The sequence below is a fragment of the Clinocottus analis genome, unplaced genomic scaffold, assembly GCF_023055335.1.
Source record: "Clinocottus analis isolate CAN_PGR_092001 unplaced genomic scaffold, fCliAna1.0.p SCAF_9, whole genome shotgun sequence".
Lineage (NCBI taxonomy): Eukaryota > Metazoa > Chordata > Actinopteri > Perciformes > Cottidae > Clinocottus > Clinocottus analis.
In genome coordinates, this window is record NW_027176251.1 from 21,744,697 (window position 1) to 21,759,696 (window position 15,000).

Here is a 15,000-nt window from a genome sequence, read left to right on the forward strand (position 1 = left end):
TCGCCCCCTGGTGGTCAGGAGAGAGAATGCAGCTTTAACACATGAAGCATAGACTTCTATACAACCAGAGGAGTCGCCCCCTGGTGGTCAGGAGAGAGAATGCAGCTTTAACACATGAAGCATAGACTTCTATACAACCAGAGGAGTCGCCCCCTGGTGGTCAGGAGAGAGAATGCAGCTTTAACACATGAAGCATAGACTTCTATACAACCAGAGGAGTCGCCCCCTGGTGGTCAGGAGAGAGAATGCAGCTTTAACACATGAAGCATAGACTTCTATACAACCAGAGGAGTCGCCCCCTGGTGGTCAGGAGAGAGAATGCAGCTTTAACACATGAAGCATAGACTTCTATACAACCAGAGGAGTCGCCCCCTGGTGGTCAGGAGAGAGAATGCAGCTTCAACACATGAAGCATAGACTTCTATACAACCAGAGGAGTCGCCCCCTGAATGTGAAATGCAGAGGAAGCAGCAAGAGAAGAACAGAAAGTGAAGCGTTGGAAAGACTGCAAAGTGCCAGAAGCGAAGAGAATGGTGAGGATTGAAGGGGGCGGGGTTAACAGATGGAGCAAAATCTAAGGAGGAGAAGTGTGTGTGTGTGTGTGTGTGTGTGTGTGTGTGTGTGTGTGTGTGTGTGTGTGTGTGTGTGTGAGGTGGGGGGGGGGGGGGGGGGCAAAATCAATGCAAAGCTGGCTGTAGGGTTTTATGTGCAAGCGGAGAGAAAGCAGAAATACACACTCTAAAAATACTCTGTTTCCCATCGACAGCAACACACACACACACACACACACACACACACACACACTCACACACACACACACACACACACACACACACACACACACACACACACACACAGTGATGTTGGAGATAATGATGATGATGGTGAAGATAATACACACCACTGTCCGTGTGTGTCACTGTCAGTCTGGTCCTGCTCAGGTGACCCCCCTTGACCCCCCCTCCACCCACACACACACACACACACACACACCCACACACACACACACACACACACACACACACACACACACACACACACACAGCGGTGTAACCGTAGCAACCAGGGGAGTCCCAGCTGAAAGCAGCGATGTGGGCCGGCAGACAGGTGACGTGATCAGAACCACAGACGCTGGACGGGTTAACGTCTGGAGACACACACGAGCTCCATCACCATGGTGACACACGTCAGTCACTCCAGAGGTCACACACCTGAGCAGAGAGTCTCTGGACGCCACACAAAGCAGCAGCTGTCCTCAGCCTGCTGCTCCACGCCTCAACCAGAGGAGCTTCCTGCCGAGGAGCTGCGGTGAGAAGTCAAGGAGAGAGTTCTTCCTCTGAGAGAAGACGATCAGACGCCCTCATGAGCTCTCCTCCAATCAGACAGCTGGGAGCGACCGTCAGGCCCGCCGGGTCACACGCACTCGGCCTGACCCGTGAGAGGTGTGTCGTGTTTCAGGAGGAGGGAGGCCTGCGGGTCGGCAGCGTTCAGCCTCTTCCTGCTCAGTGTGGGTCGACTGGTTTCCAGTCTGCTCCCAGTTCCCTCCTCCATGGTTTTAGCTGCTAGCCGCTAACGGCTCCAACATGTCCTTCATGCTGGTGTGAAAGAGAGGCTGTTGGACCTGAGTTCACCAGGTGTCTCATGAATGTTCTGCTTCCTCAGCGACCAGAGGACGGAGAGCTCCCTCTCTTCTCTCATCTTCTCTCTTGGGAGGAAGACACATCCTGCTGGAGTGAAGAAGACTTCAAACTGGAGACGGAGACATAAACTATGTCCATGCAGGCTCGTGGCTTCATATCAGACCATGAGAGACGCTGGTGTTTGTGGGCGTGGCCTCGAGACCAGCTTGGTCCCGAAGGCGTCACGGAAGCAAAGTTAGCTGGTCCTTTATTAGCTGTCAGCAGATTCACATGTTAGTATTCACATGTTAGTATTCACATGTTAGTATTCACATGTTAGTATTCTCATGTTAGTATTCACATGTTAGTATTCACATGTTAGTATTCACATGTGTGATGATGAGAAGAGACAGCAGAGACACAGCAGACCTTTGGACAACTTCCAGAAAGCTAAAAGGTGAAAACACTGTCGCTCCACAAAGGCAACAACAGACGTCCACGAGCTGTGTGTGTGTGTGTGTGTGTGTGTGTGTGTGTGTGTGTGTGTGTGTGTGTGTGTGTGTGTGTGTGTGTGCTCCAGACTTTATTAACGTGCTCTGCCAGTGAGTCAGTGTTCATATTTATTAGCTGTGTGGTTTTCTGTGTCGTAACCCTGACACTAAAAGCATTGAGCTGTGATTCAGACAAGGTGACAAAGCACCAACACACACACACACACACACACACACACACACACACACACACACACACACACACACACACACACACACACACACACACACAAACACACACATGGTGCAGCTCAGAAACACATGAGTCATTCCTGAAGCTGGTGTCTGGAGAGATGCTTACTGGACTGAGAGGATTTACAGTCAAAACAAACCGTGAGACCAGACGAGGCACTGGAACCCCTCTAACCTCTGGGTCCTCTGGGTCTTCTGGTTCCTCTGGGTCCTCTAGGTCCTCTGGGTCCTCTGGCACCTCTGGTTCCTCTGGGTCTTCTGGTTCCTCTGGGTCTTCTGGTTCCTCTGGGTCCTCTGGAACCGAATCCAAAGTACCGCTCCCTCAATTCCCTTTACGAGTTCACCAGGAGGGTCAACCTGACTCATGATGTTGGTCCAGGAGAGAACAGTGAGTCAACATGGCGTTCATCTCCTTTAGTGTCTCTCTCGTGAGTCACAGTCATGTGACTCGTCCGTCCCTCGATAGAGACGTGAAGACGGAGCTGATAGTCAAGTTTATGTCTTTTCCAGGAAACTGACGCACTGACACGTTCCTGAAGAGTGAAGCCGATGCCGTCTTCACACCAAAAGCCTTTCTTCTGCCGGGCGGCTTGATAGCTGCGGCGAGTTGAAATAAAGCTGAAGAGTAAGTTCAGACAGGAAGAAACTCATCAGACTGCTTCCTCACCTGCAGCACACACCTGTACCGCAGATCACCACCTCCTCTGGGTCAGCTGGTAGGTCTGACCCAGCTGGTAGGTCCATGACTCAACTAGTTGTTTAACAGCTGGTAGGTCCATGACTCTACTAGTTGTTTAACAGCTGGTAGGTCCATGACTCTACTAGTTGTTTAACAGCTGGTAGGTCCATGACTCTATTAGTTGTTTAACAGCTGGTAGGTCCATGACTCAACTAGTTGTTTAACAGCTGGTAGGTCCATGACTCAACTAGTTGTTTAACAGCTGGTAGGTCCATGACTCTATTAGCTGTTTAACAGCTGGTAGGTCCATGACTCTACTAGCTCTTTAACAGCTGGCCCTCATCATCAGCACAGAGTCTCGCCTTCCTTGTTATATGAGGAAGCTCGTCAGCTTCCTCATATAAGCTGCTGCCGTCTCCTTTAAATATGCTGTCTTCCCGCCTCTAGCGTCCTGCTGCTGTCTCATGTGACCCTCCGCCTCCCCAGCACCATCCACCTCCGCAGGTCCATCACCCCATCTGCATCTCCAGCAGAACCTCCAGCAGAACCTTCAGCAGAACCTCCAGCAGAACCTTCAGCAGAACCTGCTGCCGGCGTTGAATCAATCTGCTGCCGGTCCGCCTGAAAGAGTGCTGATAGCGGCCATCATTCAGACGCTGTTGTGGGACTACGGAAAAATGTTAAAGCTGCATTCTCTGGTTGTTGTATAGAAGTCTATGCTTCATGTGTTAAAGCTGCATTCTCTCTCCTGACCACCAAGGGGTGACTCCTCTGGTTGTATAGAAGTCTATGCTTCATGTGTTAAAGCTGCATTCTCTCTCCTGACCACCAGGGGGCGACTCCTCTGGTTGTATAGAAGTCTACGCTTCATGTGTTGAAGCTGCATTCTCTCTCCTGACCACCAGAGGGTGACTCCTCTGGTTGTATAGAAGTCTACGCTTCATGTGTTAAAGCTGCATTCTCTCTCCTGACCACCAGGGGGCGACTCCTCTGGTTGTATAGAAGTCTATGCTTCATGTGTTAAAGCTGCATTCTCTCTCCTGACCACCAGGGGGCGACTCCTCTGGTTGTATAGAAGTCCATGCTTCATGTGTTAAAGCTGCATTCTCTCTCCTGACCACCAGGGGGCGACTCCTCTGGTTGTAGAGAAGTCTATGCTTCATGTGTTAAAGCTGCATTCTCTCTCCTGACCACCAGGGGGCGACTCCTCTGGTTGTATAGAAGTCTATGCTTCATGTGTTAAAGCTGCATTCTCTCTCCTGACCACCAGGGGGCGACCAGGGGGGACACACAAACACACAATGCAACACAAGAACAAGCATGAACACATGTTGCAAGTGTGTTTATGACCTACATCAGAATTGCTTCAGCTCCTCCGTATTACCAAATAATGTCAATGTGTGTGCATCACAGATAGGCTGTGTGTGTGTGTGTGTGTGTGTGTGTGTGTGTGTGTGTGTGTGTGTTTCTGCCAGGCCTGCACTAATAGTCTTAATGCTTCCTGAGGAGTTGCCCAGAGCTGCATTAGCCTCTGGATGGCCATTGATTTGATGCAAAGAGCCTCGGCCCTGCCTCCACACACACACACACACACACACACACACACACACACACACACACACACACACACACACACTTCACCCATCAGCCCCTTAGAGCTCTATATGGCCAAGCTTCCTGTCTCAGCCCACGGGGTTATCTCCCCGATGCAATTAAGGTTTTTTAAAAGCATTTCAGGAAGCAGCAGCGCGGTAATGAGGCAGAGTGCTGCACAGCTCAGTGCTGCACAGCTCAGTGCTGCACAGCTCAGCGCTGCTCGCCAAGCGGCTGGCCAGACGCTGAGATGGACACACCCGACTACGAGGAGAGTGAAGTGGGGACGGATACATTACTCTAGGGCGGAACCGTGTGTGTGTGTGTGTGTGTGTGTGTGTGTGTATGTAATATTAGAAGGAAGACTGCTTCCAATCCTTTCTGCTACAGCAGACGCATCTTTATCGTCGCTGATGAGCCGATCGATGCTGCAATTCAAAGTTGATCATGTCATTCAACTAACAGGGTTTACTCAGCATGCTCATCAGACGTCCCCTCCATCTTCCATCCATCCATTTTCCGCCGCTTATCTGGGGTCGGGTCGCGGTGGCAGCACCTAGCAGACCGACCCAGGCTTCCCTCTCACCCGCAACATTTTCCAGCTCGTTCTGGGGACCCGAGACGTTCCCAGGCCAGCCGGGAGATATAATCCCTCCAGCGTGTCCTGGGTCTTCCCCGGGGCCTCTTCCCAGTTGGACGTGCCTGGAAAACCTCTGATGGGAGGCGTCCAGGAGGCATCCGGATGAGATGAACCACCTCAGCTGACTCCTTTCGATATGAAGGAGCAGCGGCTCGACTCCAAGCTCCCTCCTGATGTCCGAGCTCCTTACCCTATCTCTAAGGCTGAGCCCGGCCACCCTACGGAGGAAGCTCATTTCGGCCGCTTGTATCCGCGACCTCGTTCTTTCGGTCACGACCCAGAGTTTGTGACTATAGGTGAGGGTTGGAACGTAGACCGGTTGGACCGGTACAGCGCCTGTTTTACTGCTGCAGCCGCACCGATCCGCCTGTCGATATCTCGCTCCACCTTACCCTCACTCGTGAACAAGACCCCGAGGTACTTGAACTCCTTCACTTGGGGCAAGCATGTTGTCCCCACCTGAAGGGAGCAATCCACCGGTTTCCGGCAGAGAACCATGGCCTCGGATTTGGAGGCGCTAACCCTCATCCCTGCCGCTTCACACTCGGCTCCAAAACGCCCCCGCGAATGCTGGAGGTTACGGTCCGAGGAAGCAAACAGGACCACATCATCTGCAAACAGCAGAGAGGCGATCCCGAGGCCCCCGAACTGGTCCACTGTTCCACGACCGGGACGGAATCTGCACTGCTCCTCTTGAATCCGAGGTTCGACAAGCGGTCGGAGTCTCCCTTCCAGCACCCTGGCATAAGCTTTTCCCGGGAGGCTGAGTAGTGTGATACCACGATAGTTCGAGCACACTCTCCGGTCCCCCTTCTTGAAGATGGGAACCACCACCCCTAACTACCTTAGTGACCTCTGCCAGGGATATGGGTGCACCCACCCCAAGGTCTTCAGGCGCTGCCCCCTCCCCAGGGGACATGTTGGCTGGGTTTAGGAGTCCCTCAAAGTGCTCTTTCCACCATCCGACGATGTCCCCAGTCCGAGTCAGCAGTTCCCCTCCCCCGCTGAGAACAGCCTGGGGTAGGTGCTGCTTTCCCTTTCTGATCCGCCGGATGGTTTGCCAGAACCTCTTTGAGGCCAACCGAAAGTCCTTCTCCATGGCCTCCCCGAACTCTTCCCATGACCGGGTTTTAGCATCCGCTACCGCCGCAGCTGCAGCCCTCTCGGCCTGCCGGTACCCATCAGCTGCTTCAGGAGACCCCTGGGCCAACCAGGCCCGAAAGGCCTCCTTCTTCAGCTTGACGGCTTCCCTCACCCCCGGTGTCCACCACCGGGTTCTCGGGTTACCGCCGCGACAGGCACCGACGACCTTCCGACCACAAATCCTGACAGCAGCTTCCACAATAGAGGCTTTGAACAAGGTCCACTCGGATTCCATGTCCCCAACCTCCCTCAGGATGCGTGAAAAGTTCTTCCGGAGGTGGGAGTTGAAGACCTTCCGGACAGGATCCTCAGCCAGACGTTCCCAGTTCACCCTCACAACACGTTTGGGCTTGCCAGGTCTTTCCAGCCGTCTCCCTCGCCATCTGATCCAACTCACCACGAGGTGGTGATCAGTTGACAGCTCTGCTCCTCTCTTCACCCGAGTGTCCAAGACATACAGCCGCAGATCAGATGATACGATTACAAAGTCGATCATTGATCTTTGGCCTAAGGTGTTCTGGTACCAAGTACACTTATGAACCACCTTATGCTCGAACCAATGTTCCTCCCAATCACCCCCCCGCCAGGTTTCTCTGTCATTACCCACGTGACCGTTGAAGTCTCCCAGGAGAACTATAGAGTCGGCAGGAGGCGCCCTCTCCAGGACCCCTCCAACCGACTCCAGGAAGGCCGGATACTCCGAGCTGCTGTTCGGTGCATAAGCACAAACAACAGTCAGAGCCTTACTCCCCGCAACCCGGAGGCGCAGGGAGGCGACCCTCTCGTTCACTGGAAAAAACTCCAACATAGCGGCGCTCAGCCGGGGGCTCGTGAGTATCCCCACACCCGCCCGGCGCCTCTCACCCTGGACAACTCCAGAAAAGGACAAAGTCCAACCCTTCTCCAGGAGCTTGGTTCCAGAGCCCTTGCTGTGCGCAGAGGTGAGCCCAACTATATCTAGCTGGTACCGTTCCACCTCCTGCACCAGCTCCGGCTCTTTCCCCGCTAGCGAGGTGACGTTCCACGTCCCTAGAGCTAGTCCATGCTGCCGGCGATCGGCTCGCCCAGGTCTTCTGCCTGGTCTGCCGCCCGGTCTGCATTGCACCCGACCCCGATGATCCTCTCCGCGGGTGGTGAGTCCATGGAGTGGCTGCGGCACCATGTTGTTCTTTCGGGCTGAGCCCGACTGGGCCCCATGGGCGAAAGCCCGGCCTCCCAGATCTGGCTCCAGGAGGGTGCCCCGGTTTTCCTTGTCCGGGCGAGGTGACTAAGCTCGTAGTGCTGCTTTCCATCAGGGTTTTTTGAACCGCTCTTAGTCTGGGCTCTCCCCCGAAACCTGTTTGCCTTGGGAGACCCTACCAGGGGCTGACGCCCCGGACAACATAGCTCCCAGGATCACTGAGCCACTCAAACTCCTCCACCACGTTAACGTGGCGATTCACTCCATCTTGCTCAGGACAAAGCTATTCCTCTCAAGGGAAGCAGCGCGTTCTTTTGCTTTTGAACCTTTAGCGAGGAGCACAGCGCGGTTCACCTCTCCTGATTCTCTTCAGTATCAATCACTGCTTCATCAACATGATTATTAGCACTATAGGTTTATAAAATGTCTTTTCATTGGCGGAAAATATTCAACATATTCCAAAACCATGAGATTTTAACTTAGCAATAAAGCAAATCCTTACATTTGAGAAGTGAAAAACAAGTTATGATTGACATTATGCCAGTTGACTTATTACTCTTTTGGTCCCATCCAAAAATGCATTTGCAGACTGAAGTTCTTTGAATATGGACGTATAATAAAATGGGTCACGATCGGCTGAACAGAAGAAAAAAGGATGAAATGATCTTTCAGATCACAGATCAAGTGATTCATTGATGATCCACTTGGACAGATTGTTTTCAGTACTTTTGGCTCCAGCAGCTGGTCTCAGGCTTCCCAACACTCTGAAGTGTGGATCATTCTCAACGTTGTCCTTTTCTTTTGTTATCGTTTCATAAAAACACACATTCAATTCAAAGTTCTTCTTATTAACAACTTCTTCAACGTGTTTCACACGGTTATGTTTTAACTGTGTAATAAATGTGTGCCGAATGCGTTTACATGACTGCTGTTAGAAACCAGTGATGTCACCAGCAGCTTTAGGCTAAATTAGCTGCTAGCATAATACAGCTGAATTTTCTATTGAATTGAGTTTTCTAACACGTCCTCTAACATGACCTCTAACACGTCCTCTAACACGTCCTCTAACACGTCCTCTAACACGTCCTCTAACACGACCTCTAACACGTCCTCTGTCCTCTGTTCTCTGTCCTCTAACATGTTCTCTAACACGACCTATAACACGTCCTCTAACACGACCTCTAACACGTCCTCTGTCCTCTGTTCTCTGTCCTCTAACACGTCCTCTAACACGACCTCTAACACGTCCTCTGTCCTCTGTTCTCTGTCCTCTAACACGTCCTCTAACACGACTTCTAACACGTCCTCTAACACGTCCTCTAACATGACCTCTAACACGTCCTATAACACGTCCTCTAACACGACCTCTAACACGTCCTCTAACACGACCTCTAACACGACCTCTAACACGTCCTCTAACACGTCCTCTGTCCTCTGTCCTCTAACACGTCCTCTAACACGTCCTCTAACACGTCCTCTAACACGTCCTCTGTCCTCTAACACGTCCTCTAACACGTCCTCTGTCCTCTGTCCTCCTCCATGGACTTGTGTAGTAGCTGTGAGCTTATCAGATCGGTGAAAGAGACAGAAAGTCTTGTGTTGTACGAAGAGAAGCTGCTGTCACAATCTCTATAAATACTTGTGTGCTATTTTAAAACTTGGACCCACATTACAAACAAAGGTAAAACACATGGATCCATCCTTCCTTCCATCCATCCGTCTTTCCTTCTATCAATCTGTCCTTCCATCCATCCATCTTTCCATCCTTCCTTCCATCCATCCATCCTTCCATCCTCCCATCCTTCCATCCATCCATCCTTCCATCCTTCCATCCTTCCATCCTTCCATCCATCCATCCTTCCATCCTTCATCCATGAGAGCAAGCGAGGGGAACCTAAAGGAGACCTTAGGTGGATGAGTCCAGTGTGCATGGACGACAGCAACCAGAACAAGTCTGTCTGTGTGTGTCAGGGGTCTAACGGTGAGGAAGAGGAAGAGGAGGAGGAGAAAGAGGAGGAAGAGGAGGAGGAAAGGTTACCAGCATATAACAACATTAAGAGTGTTGCAGAAACCTGCTGCTTACTAAACAGCAATTAAACAAATCTATTCAAATAAAATGAAAGATATTTTCTTTTGTGTTCCTTTACTGGCTCTTTGTTCTCTTGGGTCGGAGCATTAAATAGTCGATCAATGTCAGCCTGACGGTTCTGTAGCATTGTAGCAATGTAGCATTGTAGCGCTACATGCTGCAGGACGCCTCACCGGCAGCACCATGGAAACATCAGAGCTGCAAACGACTGAAGCTCGACGCGATGCTTCATGATGACGGCGTGCAGCATCTCTGGCTTTACAAAAGAAACAAATGCACATTTGTTTTATTAGTCAGACGTCCTGCAACACGTTCAATGACTCATTTGCTGGTTGAAAGCGTCATATTTCACTGCAACTGACTCGACAGAGCAGAGGTCACTGCGCAGATTGAATCTCTCTTGTTCTGTAAGTTAATATCCTGGAAGAGAACGAGCACATTTATTGAGGTACTTCCCCCGATGCTGCGTCTGTGACTGAGAGGCTTCAAGGACTCAAAGACACAAGGACCCAAAGACACAAGGACCCAAAGACACAAGGACTCAAAGACACATGTACCTAAAGACACAAGGACTCAAAGACACATGGACTCAAAGACACATGGAATCAAAGACTCAAGGACTCAAAGACACAAGGACCTAAAGACACAAGGACTCAAAGACACATGGACTCAAAGACACATGGAACCAAAGACTCAAGGACTCAAAGACACAGAGACCCAAAGACACAATGACCCAAAGACATATGGAACCAAAGACACAAGGACTCTAAGACACATAGACTCAAAGACACAAGGACCCTAAGACACATGGACTCAAAGACACAAGGACTCTTAAGACACAAGACGAGGCAGTTCATTGCAAAAAACAAGCTTTAATCAAAACTCAAAAGAAGTTGGTTAAGAGTTTCTCTGGTAAAACACTCAGGACACTAGAGGACACTAGAGGACACCAAGAGGACACCAAGAGGACACAAGAGGACACAAAAGGACACCACGAGGACACCAAGAGGACACAAGACGACACCAAGAGGACACAAGAGGACACAAGAGGACACCAAGAGGACACAAGAGGACACCAAGAGGACACTAGAGGACACCAAGAGGACACCAAGAGGACACAAGAGGACACCAAGAGGACACCAAGAGGACACAAGAGGACACCAAGAGGACACAAGAGGACACCAAGAGGACACAAGAGGACACCAAGAGGACACAAGACGACACCAAGAGGACACCAAGAGGACACAAGAGGACACCAAGAGGACACAAGAGGACACCAAGGGGACACAAGAGGACACAAGAGGACACCAAGAGGACACCAAGAGGACACCAAGAGGACACAAGAGGACACCAAGAGGACACTAGGAGGACACTAGAGGACACTAGAGGACACCAAGAGGACACCAAGAGGACACAAGAGGACACCTAGAGGACACCTAGAGGACACCTAGAGGACACCAAGAGGACACGAGAGGACACTAGAGGACACTAGAGGACACCAAGAGGACACAAGACGACACCAAGAGGACACAAGACGACACCAAGAGGACACCAAGAGGACACAAGAGGACACCAAGAGGACACAAGAGGACAACAAGGGGACACAAGAGGACACAAGAGGACACCAAGAGGACACCAAGAGGACACCAAGAGGACACAAGAGGACACCAAGAGGACACCAGGAGGACACTAGAGGACACTAGAGGACACCAAGAGGACACAAGAGGACACCAAGAGGACTCCTAGAGGACACCTAGAGGACACCAAGAGGACACCAAGAGGACACGAGGAGGACACAAGAGGACACCAAGAGGACACGAGAGGACACTAGAGGACACCAAGAGGACACCAAGACGACACAAGACGACACCAAGAGGACACTAGAGGACACAAGATGACACCAAGAGGACACAAGAGGACACCAAGAGGACACTAGAGGACACTCTAAGGACACCAAGAGAACACAAGAGGACACCAAGAGGACACAAGAGGACACCAAGATGACACCAAGAGGACACCAAGAGGACACAAGAGGACACTAAGAGGACACAAGAGGACACCAAGAGGACACCAAGAGGACACCAAGAGGACACCAAGAGGACACAAGAGGACACAAGAGGACACTAAGAGGACACAAGAGGACACTAAGAGGACACAAGAGGACACAAGAGGACGTGAGAAGACGCACTGGCCCAGGACAGAGCGGTGACACAGACTAAACTCACAGTGGAACGAGACACAGGTGGAAACAATGAGGGCGGGGCTTACAATCACACAGGAGGCCGGCACATGAGGGGGGAGGAGCCTGGAACGAGCGACAAGGTGAGTGACGTTTATTTCTACGATATAAAATAATAGTTGATATCTCTCGGGAGTTTTATAAGGTGGCTAAATCAAGCTCACGTTAGCTAAAAACACGTAGCATTAGCATCTGTTAGCCACATCATTTACTTCCTGCAGTAACCTCAAATCCAACGACTAAACCACAGGTCTTTGTCCAGGGAACCACGGCGACGCTGACTTCCTGGTTGTCAGCAGCCGTGATGTCTTTTGGTTTTGTCGTCAACGTCTGAACATCTTTCCACGGACGATCGATCACGTCACGATCTGAGCTGAAGACTCACACAGACGAATGTGTCAGCAGCAACTTCTGCCTGAAACCGTGACAGCAACACGTCAGCTGGAGCACATGAACCTGCTCCGTGTTGGAATGGGGCCGGTTTGACACAAAATAAAACTCGATGAACTGGCGAAAAGAAATGCGGCTGGTTTCTGGGTTTCAGACAGGCGGACATTTTGTTTTTTCACAGAGGAAACATATACGACTCATTTCAATAAGGCGAAGCTTTCAGACTGCTTACAGTAAACACGACAAAGCCCAAAGAACCAATTTAACGTCACGCTGATTCACTCCTCAGAAGCCACATTTTAATATGGGAACACACACAAACAGCCATGACCAGGCGCTCCATCTCCGCTCCCTCCTCGTTGTCGTTAGCATTGTTGGTCCGTTCATACTGCTCTCTAACGTCATCACAACACAGGCAGAGGATCCTCCTGATGGCCTCACAATGTACAGCTGCAGCAGAATAACAGTGAGAACATGAAATGTGAAAAGTTAATGCTGCACATGAATGACCAGGAGACACATTGTCGTGCTGCTGCTACGTTGTGTACTGAATACAGAGCAGAGATCCTACAGGTGTGAACCCTGCAGCTTCCACCTTTCCCTCAGCATAAGCAACTGTTTCCTAATCTAATGCACGTCTTCACCGTCACTCTCATCCAGCAAGAACATCCACTCTGCTTTTCATTGATATATTTATTTATACTGTTCGTATCTACAAATATGAATACACTGCAATTCATATTTAACCAAGTAATCAATCTGGATGTGATGTCCCTAATAGTCCATAGAGAGGAGGAGGCAGGGTGGATGAAGAGGAGGAGGCAGGGTGGATGAAGAGGAGGAGGCAGATGAAGAGGAGGAGGCAGGGTGGGTGAAGAGGAGGAGGCAGATGAAGAGGAGGCAGGGTGGATGAAGAGGTGGAGGCAGATGAAGAGGAGGAGGCAGGGTGGATGAAGAGGTGGAGGCAGATGAAGAGGAGGAGGCAGGGTGGATGAAGAGGAGGAGGCAGATGAAGAGGAGGCAGGGTGGATGAAGAGGAGGCAGATGAAGAGGAGGAGGCAGGGTGGATGAAGAGGAGGCAGATGAAGAGGAGGAGGCAGGGTGGATGGAGGGAAGGAGGCAGGATAAAGAGGTGAAGATGAGGATGAAGGGGCGGCATGACCTCCGTCTTCCTCCGGCTCTCCATCCTGAAGACATAGACACACACACACACACACACACACACACACACACACACACACACACACCCCGTCAGCCTGAAGCGCATCACCACTTCATGAGCGGCTCTTTGTTCTGGTTCTTTTTATACTTTAAACATATTTCCATGGGGCCTTCACTGATTGGTCGAGCTCTTGGAGGTGTCCCTCCCCTCCCCTCTTCTCTTTCTTTCCCACACTCCCACTCCCATTCTCATCCTCCCTTCCTTCCTCCCTTCCTCTCTTCCTAAAGCCTTCAACATGTAAGACAGGCAGGATGTAGCGAGGCGAGACGTCCTGTCGGCGGTGGGAAAAAGGGAGAGACCACGGTCAGCGCAGACGGAGGGGCGCAGCAGAAGGGATCCGTCTGGACCCCCGCTGCCGTGCCACAGTGGTACGACCCGCAGGATTACAAAACAGCCTCCATGGGTCTGCCTGCTCTCTGTGCCATCCGAGAGACCAGCACACCAAGCAGGTGAGGCGAAGGAAGGGATGAGGGAGGGAGGGAGGAAGGGAGGGAGAGAGGGAGGAAAGAGAAGAGGAAGAGGAAGAAAGTAAAAAACTGAGGAGAGGCGACAGAGGAAGCAGAAAGGAGGAGACAGGAGAGAGGAGAAAGAGTCTTGGAGGAGAGTTTTAGCGACATCAGAAGCACCGGAGCTGCTCAGGAGGAGGAGGAGGAGGAGAAAGAGGAAGAGGAGGATGAGGAGGATGGGGAGGAAGAGGAGGCGGTAAGTCACACACCACTCTGATACTCACCCATCCATGCATTGACTCACTAATGCATCCAGATGTGTGTCCACTGCCCTGCAGCTCACAGCTGGACTCCAGGAGAGTTCCCATCTTCTTCTCTGTAACCTCGTCTCCTCTCTCCTCTCTCCTCGTCTCCTCGTTTCCTCTGGACCCCCTCTCCCTCCCACCCTCTACACACACACACACACACACACACACACACACACACACAGAATCACCTGCTCGTGTCCTCATAAAGAACCAGAAGCCTTCACCTGGTTACAGGAAGCTTCTTTTCAGACAGAGCTCTGGTTCAGGTGTTGGGTCAGCTGGTTTCCTGTCAGCAGGTCTCTCTTCTCAGAGAGCCGCGTTCAGAGGCTTTAGGCGTTCGCTCTGACAGCTCTCTGGTCCCTGGTCCCTGGTCCCTGGTCTCTGGTCTCTGGTCTCTGGTCTCTGGTCTCTGGTCCCTGGTCTCTGGTCTCTGGTCCCTGGTCCCTGGTCTCTGGTCTCTGGTCCCTGGTCCCTGGTCCCTGGTCTCTGGTCTCTGGTCCCTGGTCCCTGGTCCCTGGTCTCTGGTCCCTGGTCTCAGGTCCCTGGTCTCTGGTCTCTGGTCCCTGGTCCCTGGTCTCTGGTCTCTGGTCCCTGGTCCCTGGTCTCAGGTCCCTGGTCTCTGGTCTCTGGTCTCTGGTCCCTGGTCCCTGGTTTCTAGTCCCTGGTCCCTGGTCCCAGGTCCCTGGTCCCAGGTCTCTGGTCCCTGGTC